At 42.1% G+C, this 9,283-nt stretch overlaps 1 pseudogene; it reads right to left on the reverse strand.

Moving 5' to 3' along the window:
• Positions 1-5,319: 5,319 nt before the first annotated feature.
• On the reverse strand, positions 5,320-8,979 carry LOC150016714 (large ribosomal subunit protein eL32 pseudogene; annotated as a pseudogene).
• Positions 8,980-9,283: the final 304 nt, after the last annotated feature.

Below are 9,283 nucleotides of genomic sequence, written 5' to 3' on the forward strand. Positions count from 1 at the left end.
TTTTTTCTCTCTTTTCCCCCTCAAAATCCAGCACTTCATTTTATGCTGCATGATGTGGTTGTGCCTGGGTGGTCTCCTTATCTCTTAGCGAGCAGGGTCTGTGAATTCCATCTTTTCTTGTCTTCTCCATAGTGATCAGCAGTGAACTCAGTGCTCAATACATCCAACCTGGCTAGAACTCCATTTCCTGCACTTAGAGGAACGTGGAGTAAGGGAAGGGGGAGGTGCTGAGTGTGTGTCATGGGAGTAGGGCACACACAGGAGCAGACTCTTCTTGCCTCTCATGTAAACTTAGCATTCCTTAGTTGGAGTGGCTAGACTTGGAGGTACATAAATGTGGAATTGAAGCATATGTGTGTCATATTTTGTTAAAGTGGAAAATGCCACAGGAAAGATGTAGACATAAAATCCAGCTACTATGTACAGACTTCTTGATACTGGAGCAGCTGGAGGTCAAAGGTGTCCAATCCTCTGTAGTTGGTTTCAGCAAGGAGAACAATGACAGAGTCTGCATTTAGTAAAAGCATTTGGGTGAACCTCCTGGCTGAGTGCTCCTGTGGGGCTTAGATAATGCTGATGAATATGTGCATTTTGAAATGATCAGGAGTCAGCCTGTAATCTATCACATATAAAGATGCCTTTGGGGGCAACTAAACCTTTCTCCACTGCTGTGAAGTTCAACGTTTATGAGGAAGGGGACCTGGGCAACATCCCCACAGTCTTTACCCTTATCAGCCATCACTGCCAGGATGAGTTACTGAAATGCCTGCTTATCTATGGTGCTTGAATAAAGCTCTATCTAGGACAAGACCTAAGTCCTCATCACTTCCCTCAGTGGTCTTGTGGTTTATCCCATTTCAGCCTATGCACTAGGAGACCAGGTGGGATGCTGGATAAAGCATGGTTTCTAGAGTCCAGTAAACCTGGATGTGGATCTTGACTCTGTCATTTAGTAGTTGTCTGGTTTTAAGCAAATTATGTACATTCTCTGAGTTTTGGATTTTCATCTATAAAGGGTGTTGTTAATACTATTTCTTGTTCAGAGTTCTTGTGAGATATAACAAGATATTCACTATTAAGTAGCTAATAAAAAAATCTTAAGTTCTTTCTCTTCCTATCCACTCATTACTCTTCTAAGGCAAACAGTAGCCTAGGTCAGAGAGTGTGTAGATGTGGCACATATGGTGTCCCATGCCTGCCCTTCCAGTATATGTGACAGATATCAGTAATTAATCACTGTACTTTGCTCTGTCCTGTTAAGCTTAAATAAGTCCCCAGGATCTTCAACCCAGTGTTCCAAGCTGCATACCAGTTAGAACCTAGACCATTTTCTCTACAACTCATTTGTTTCATCCCTTGAGAGTGGGGCTGTTCCAGTTTGTTGGACTGGTGGGACTGGTGGGAGCCCCCTGCAAAGGAACTTATTCTAAGAGAAGAGAGAAGGGAGTCACAGAACTTAAATTTAAGGGTAATGTCCATAGTGTGGGAGTAGGGGGTATGGATTTTGCTGCTCAAAATGACCTAGCTCAGTTCCATTGGACTGATGTCTGGTCTTATTGGTGGGAAGAACAATAAAAACTATAGAAAAGATTACCTTCACAATGATGATTACAGTTGCCAATTGTCTAAGATAGCTGCTGCTTTAAAGCCAGCAACTGGTGCCTCAAGGGGATGAGAGATAGTCTCTTTCTGGATACCTATGCCAGGTGTGGGGCTTGGGCTGGGGTGGGGCATCATCAGATGTTAGACATGTGTGGCTTCAGCACAAGTCCCAGAGAACACCAGCAGCAGCAGGGTCCTTGGTGGTGACCCAAAGAACCAAGTTTTGGCAGGAACCCTCTGCGGCTACTGCACATGCTATTTGTGATGACTGAAGACCTCAGCTCAGCAAGGCAGAGCAGATGAGCAGGCTGGTGTCAGGTACCCTGAGGCCTCTATAAACAAAGTGTCACATACTGGGAACCCTCAGAACTACAGGGGAAGAAATTTGAGGTGCCATAGTATGGATAAGAGGTAGCCAGATACTTTTTTTTTTTTTACTTTAGATAACTTTATCTATTTATTTATCTTTTTTAAAGTATATTTTATTGATTATGTTGTTACAGTAGTCCTAATTTTTTCCCTTTGCTCCCCTCTGCCCAGTACCCACATTCCCTCCAGCAATCCCACCCCCCTTAGTTTATGTCCATGGGTCCTGCGTATAAGTTCTTTGGCTTCACCCTTTCCTATATTATTCTTAACATCCCCTTGTCTATTTTGTACCAACCAATTATGCTTCTTAATTCCTGTACCATTTCCCCGTTTCTCCCCCTTCCCCCTCCCAGCTGATAACCCTCCAAATGATCCCCATACCTATGATTCTGTTCCTATTCTGGTTTGCTTAGTTGGATTTTGTTTTTAGTTTTTAGATTCAGTTGTTGATAGTTGTGAATTGATTGTCATTTTAATGTTCATAATTTTGATCTTTTTCATAAGTAACTCCCCTTGACATTTCATATAACAATGGCTTGGTGATGATGAACTCGTTTAGCTTTACCTTGTCTGGGAAGTACTTCATCTGCCCTTCCATTCTAAATGATAGCTTTTCCAGATAGAGTAGCCTTGGTTGTAAGTTCTTGCTTTTTATCACCTTGAATACTTTTTGCCAGTCCCTTCTTGCCTGAGTGTTTCTTTTGAGAAGTCATCTGATAGTCTTATGGGCACCTTTCCTTCACCATTGGTTGTGTGTGGATTTTCTTTGATTTCATTTAGCATAGCCTTCACTTTTTCCTTTATACATTCGTTGTACTTAAGTATATCTGTCAAGCCTGTGAGCATCTTTATCACCAGTGTTTGGAACTCTACATCTGTTAGGTTGGCTATCTCCTTGTCACTTAGTTCTCTCACTGGAACCTTGACCCATTCCCTCTTTTGGGCCAGACCTCTCTTTTTCCTTATCTTGACAGGCTCCTGTGTTTGTTTGCCTCTGTGACGTAGGTAGAGCTGTCACACCTGTTACATTGTAAGGTATGGAGCCTTAGGTATTCATCAGTACGGGCGACCTCTTTCACCATGTCGTGGTGCTGTATGTGGGGGAGGAGTCTGAGAGGAAACAATGCCGCTTGCTCAGCACTTGCCCCTTTTCCAGGCACTTCTCCCACTTTCGTATGGGACTGGTGCCTCTCTAGCTGTAGCTCTGGGCATCATTCTCAGAGTGGATGGGTCTGCAGATGTTCTAGGACTTTGGGGGCCTTTTAAACAAGCAGACTCTGCTGAGAGACTGGCAGTTTCTTCCTGCACCCCAACCCCCACTGGTTTGCACAGTCAGAAACAATAAGGCTTTTTTTCCCCTGGTGCTGGAAGAATGAGCTGTGCAATGTGGTCTGGTGCTGAAAGTGCTCCCCAGGTGTTCCTCCTTACTTTATAAAACGTGTGACTGAGCTTTCCGCTGGCCTGCCACTGCTGCTGCTACCACCACCACCACACCATGTACTCTCTGCCATGGCTCTCCCCCTTCTACCTGTCTGGATAAGTATTTCTTCTTTTTATCTTTGTTTTTTGGACTTACATGCAGCTCAATTTTCTGGAACTTCTGGTTGTCTCTAGTTTTGAGGTAGTTGTATTCCTTCTTAGTTGTGGAGGGAGACACAGAGGGTCTGTCTAAGCCTCCATCTTGGCTAGAAGTCCTCCAGATAAATATTTTAAAAATAATATTTCTAGGACTTGCCTCCAATCCAGCCTCTGGTGGTCTAGGAAACTACAGAGTATAGGCACTAGAAGCAATAGCTGGATTTTATGCCTCATGGTGTCTTAGGTAGTCTCTAGAATAAGTTGGAATGATAGTAGGCCCTTGAAAAAGTCTGGCCAGATGAATGAATAAAGGAATAATGAATGAATGGATGGATGAAGTGCCATTCCTGGAAGCCAGTATTGATGGTCTGTTATCACTAATAATTATTTATATTTTGGTTTTTCTTCTCATTTCTCTCTCTCTTCCTTCCTCCAACATGTTTCTTGCTTCCTAGTTATTTTTACCTCCATCCTTGTCTCCACTGTAAGAGTCCTTTCTTATAGTTTCACCCTCCTGAGATCAGAATGAAAGTCTGAGTCAATTTTCCATTAATTAATTTATAAATTGAGTCAAGAACTGTTTATTGAGCTCCAGCTGTTCCTTTGTCCATTCACACAGGCACTTGACAAGATGTTTATTGAGCACGAGTAGTGTGTCTGAAGCAGTGCCAAGAGCTAACCGGTGGGAAAGCAGAAAGATCTAAACAAGATTTCTACTCTCTGGGGTCCAACAATCTAAAAGATAAAACTGACAGAAACTAGAAGCCATTGAGCTCTGCTGACCCATTGCTCCCACGCTAATTAGTTGCTCTGCATTCAGGTTGTATGGGGCAGTCCACTGGCCATGTTGCTTTTGCACACTTGCTAGTTGCTGTAACATCACCATCTGCAGTGGCCATGTAATTAATGTGGCATTTATAGAGGCAGCCATGCCCTCTCTCCTCTTCACCTCCCTTTACCCTGCTCCTCTCATTTTTCCAGTGGCCTTGTCTTCAGTCTCTTCTGCTCATTCCTTGGTTTGAATCCTCAAATTTCAGAATAAGAAGAGATCTCCGAATGCATCACGTTTCAGCTTGCACCTTCCTGTAGCTAGTCCCTGGGTGCTGGCCCACACTTGTAGCAATAGCCTGCTCTCTATGAATAATGGTTCTCCTGCCCCAGCTCCACTGTGGCAGATTCATATGTTGGGCTTAAGTTGACCCATTTTGTCTGCCAGAAGTTAGAGCTCAGGGTAATCTTGGCTCATCTTCTGAGCTGCAGCCTGTCAGATATTGGAATTATAGCTATTATGTTCCTTTCTAGGATTTTCTTCCTGAGAGTAAATATTTTCAGTTTCTCAATATCTTTGAATTCAAATATGATCTTTCACAGTATGGATGAGCTTTCTCTGGACAGACCCTAGTTTCCCTATAAACCCTTCAAATATGCTCTATCCCCCAAATTGACTATTATAAAATGATCTGTCCAGAAATTGAGGTCAGCTGGACTACTGCCTTATCTTAAGTGACTGCTATGGTCCTACTCATATATCCTAAGTCTGCATCAATTTTTGTTTGCACATTATTGGCTCTTACTGAACTTATAGCTAACTAAAACTGCCAAGTCTTCTTGACTTGGTTAAAATGAGAGAGAATTATATGTTAAGGTTAAAATAAACCGTAAGAATTAGCTAGTAGTCTGATCCACTAATTTTCTTCCTTTTTTTTTTTTTTTTGCCAGCTGGCACTTTTTTGGTTTTATTAACACAAATTCAATGTGTACACAATCTGTCTATTCATTTTCTTTGCTGCACAGCCTGGCATTGGGATTGATGAGTCTGATGGCCAACTTGGCTGCTCTGTCCACAATGGCTTTGCAGTTCTTTGAAGAGACGTTGTGAGCAATCTCAGCACAGTACGATTTGTTGCACATCAGCAGCACTTCAAGTTCCTTGATGCTGTGGACCAGGAACTTTCGAAAGCCACTGGGCAGCATGTGCTTTGTTTTTTTGTTGCTCCCATAATCAATGTTGGACATCAAGATCTGACCCTTGAGTCTTCTGCGCACCCTATTGTCAATACCTCTGGGTTTCTGCCAGTTCCGCTTAATTTTGACACATTGGTCTGACTGATGCTGGATTAACTTCTCGGTCTTCTTTTTGACAATCTAGGGTTTCATGAGGGGTCAGAGGGAAGCCTTGGTGTCAAGTAGGAGATGGCTGCCACCTCCGTAGGCAGTGGTGAGAAAGAGACCAATCCACTAATTTTCCAAGAAAGAAAACTGAGGCCCGTAGAGGTCAAGTGACTCACAGCTTATGTAAAGTTTGACAGAGCAGGACCTCTTAACTCCTGATGTTGTACTCTTTCTACTACATCAGGCTGCCTTTTGATTGTCTGCCATTTCAGAAGGGAAGTGGTAAGCATCTTCTGCTTTCAAGTCAGTTTGTCTCATTGAATATTTTGCACTGTTGAGTTTTGGAATCTAATGCATGACCTTGGGTTTAGTTCTTTTGGATTTCATCTTAGTCATGTATTCAATCTGTCAAAATCATTTCTTGCCTTGATTTGGTGATGCATTCCTGTGTTGGGTCCTCCCAGCCTTGTGCTGGAGCTTCTAGCTCTAGATGCTTTTTTTTCTGTGTGCTCTGCTAGTTTGTTCCATGGGAGCTTGGCAGAGAAGACACACGGCCAGAAGCCAGACTCACCATGAGCTTCCTTCTCCCCACACCCATCTGCTTGGCTGTTTCCTTCTGCAGTGGACCTCTCTCCTCCCACTTGCCTCTCACCCTGCTTATTAGGAGCCTGACAAATCCATTTCAGATCCTAGTCCCAGTATGAAATCTAGGGGGAAATATGATAAGTGATATTTGTTTTATTTTTGTGATCTATCCTTTCCACAGTCTATGTTGTAGTGAGAAAAGTCTTTGGACCAGGCATTACCCAGACCCTGTTTCCTTTCACTATATGGACTCACATTATTTCTCTCTCCTCAGTTGTCCCATCTTTATAATGGGACAATATGGAAACTCTCAGCTAATGACCATCTATCCTGTTTTGTGTCTATGCTGGGGTCTTTATCATTTGCAGTTTAATTGTCACCACAAGCCTATATAGCAGGAAAAATCTCTACTTCAAAGATTAGAAAACTGAGGTTAGAACAATTAATTAGCCAGTGTGCATCGAGTTAGTAAATGGCAAAATTTCTTCACTCTCTGCCCTCTCTTGTTAAGTAATTGTAAATATCAAGTAATTTAGTAATGAATGTAAAGCTACTTTGCAAAGTATAAAGCACTCTGTAAATATAAGGGAGTATTGCTAAAATACTGAGGTTCCTCACTTGCTTGCTTCCTTCTCCTTTCTGTCACCTCCCTAAAGTGTAAGCAGCTGCCTTTGGTCCAGACCTATCAAAGTCATGTCATAAAGCCATTTTTCAAAATGTCAAATGCCCATGTACTTTAGCCCAAAGTAATTAAGCCTTTTTATTTTCACTAAGTCACAATGCAGAACTCTGAGAGTTTCCAGAATGTGCCCTTTCTCTTCCATCCTGAACTAATGGAGATCAAGGCCGAAGGCTGAGCTTGTAGGGGAGTCCACGAGAGCCCTTCAGTGTCTCAGAGGCCCAGCCTGACTTTGGCCGGTTTCCAGCAGTGACCACAGAGCGCTAAATAATAACAACATTGAATTATTTATCCAGGGGACAATGACACATGATGGTATGGTCCACTTCTAGTAGAGTTCCAAGGTCTAAAGTGAGTGGATGCCAGAGGCAGGTCTGCAATCCTCATCTCTTGACCACCTGCCCTACAACTCCACTCCCGCCCCCAGCCCCAGAATTATTCTACCGCCTACAAAACAGGCAGAGCAAGAGCACAGAGCCTGGAGGGCAGCTAACATTCTAGTGACATTATTAGATGTTTAAGATGAGCTAGATATTTGTGCATATATTTCCCCATTTTAACTCCATGGCAATGTTTTATTTCTCTCTTTTCCCTGGTAAAGAAATTGAAGCTCATGTTCCAAGTTACACAGTTTGCAAAGCATAGAGCCGGAATGAGAATCTAGATCTGATTTATTTCTAGGATACCATGTAGGCTTTCTCTTAGAATTTGTCTTACCTGACAATTACTTTTTTGTCTTTAGATATACAATACTTTTTAGCATTAAAAAAGGTGACAAAGAAGACAAAGAGAGAAAAATCTGTAGCTCCATTTATGGTTACTTTAACCTTGATATCTAGAGCAGATTAATGGCAGTTTTAGAAAGAAAAAATAAATACCATATATGATAGTAGACACAAAAATCTTGAATTAATATTAACTACCTAAATCTAACCACTTATGTGAATGTCAGCAAAACTCTATCTAACAACAAAACATTATGACCAAGCAGAGCCCTCCCCTCCTCAAAATGCATGTATAGAATGCCACTCTCTTCCCTTCCTCCCTGAAACGCTCAGCTTTAACTATCATGATACTAGATAATGTTAGTGACTAACCAGTGAATTTCTTTTATTTCTCAAAGATGTTTTACTCTTGCATCCTGTCATTCTCTCTAAAGGTGCTGTTCTCTGAATTCTTAGAGATTTAAATGTAAATGTATATAATGCTTCCAATATCCTGACTGCTTAGATTCTTAACCTCCTCTCCTCAAGTGACCTGTCTTCTCTCCTACTCCAACCCACTCACTTCTATCAAGACAGAAATCTTATACAATAACTGCTCTACTTCAGCCAAAACTGGAGGGAAAAATGTGGACACACACACACACACACACACACACACACACACACACACACACCAGCAAAGGCAGAGTGAAGAGCCCAGACTTCCATCCACTATAGGTGTAACTGACAATTAGTTTTAAAAGCACTGTCTGTCCTGGCTGGTGTGGCTCAGTGGGTTGAGTGCTGGCTTGAGAACCAAAAGGTCACTGGTTCAACTTCCAGTCAAGGCACGTATCTGAGTTTCAGGCCAGGTCCCCAGCTAGGGGCATGCAAGACGCAACTGATTGATGTATCTCTCACACATTGATGTTTCTCTTCCTCTCTTTCTCTCTCCCTTCCCCTCTCTCTAAAAAGTAAATAAATAAAATCTTTTTTAAAAAGCACGATTTAGGAAGTTCAGGTGGTGCCAAGCACAGTCTTGGGGAACAGTAGATTCTTAGCATGGTTTTTAGAGTCTTTCCTCCATGATCTGGTCCCATTCTAGTTTCTTACTGCAGACAAGTGCTCTCCGTCATCAGAATTATCTAGAAGCTTTTAAGTACAGATTTTTGGACCATTCTTGATTTTTTCAACCATAATACTTGATGCTGGGAATCTGTTTCTAAGTCTCCCAAGTGATATGATGATGAGTTGGTTTAGAAACCATGATCTTACATAAACCTTTTCTTTACTCACTTTCCGATTTACCTTTTTTGTGACTTGCTCAATGCCAGGGACTTTACCTGTCATTCTTTTAACCCAGCTCACACTCCATCCATAAGGACCATGATCACCAAAGCTTCCAGGAATGGCTTCCTCACCAGTGTTTCATGGACACTTTTGGTCCTCAACTAGCACAGGTGTTAATTAGAATATGGTTTTAGAAACTGTAACAGAGATCCAAAATAAATTTTTTGCCTCACTTAACACCTAGAAATACATTTCTGTCTTCCCTAACAGCGCAAGAAAGATCAGTTCAGTGGGGGCTCCAGGGCACCAGGGACTCAAACTTCTGCTATCTTGTTGCTCAGCTCTAGCATAGACCTTTATTCGC

The sequence above is a fragment of the Furipterus horrens genome, unplaced genomic scaffold, assembly GCF_987537825.1.
Source record: "Furipterus horrens unplaced genomic scaffold, mFurHor1.1.pri manual_scaffold_3, whole genome shotgun sequence".
Classification (NCBI taxonomy): Eukaryota; Metazoa; Chordata; class Mammalia; order Chiroptera; family Furipteridae; genus Furipterus; species Furipterus horrens.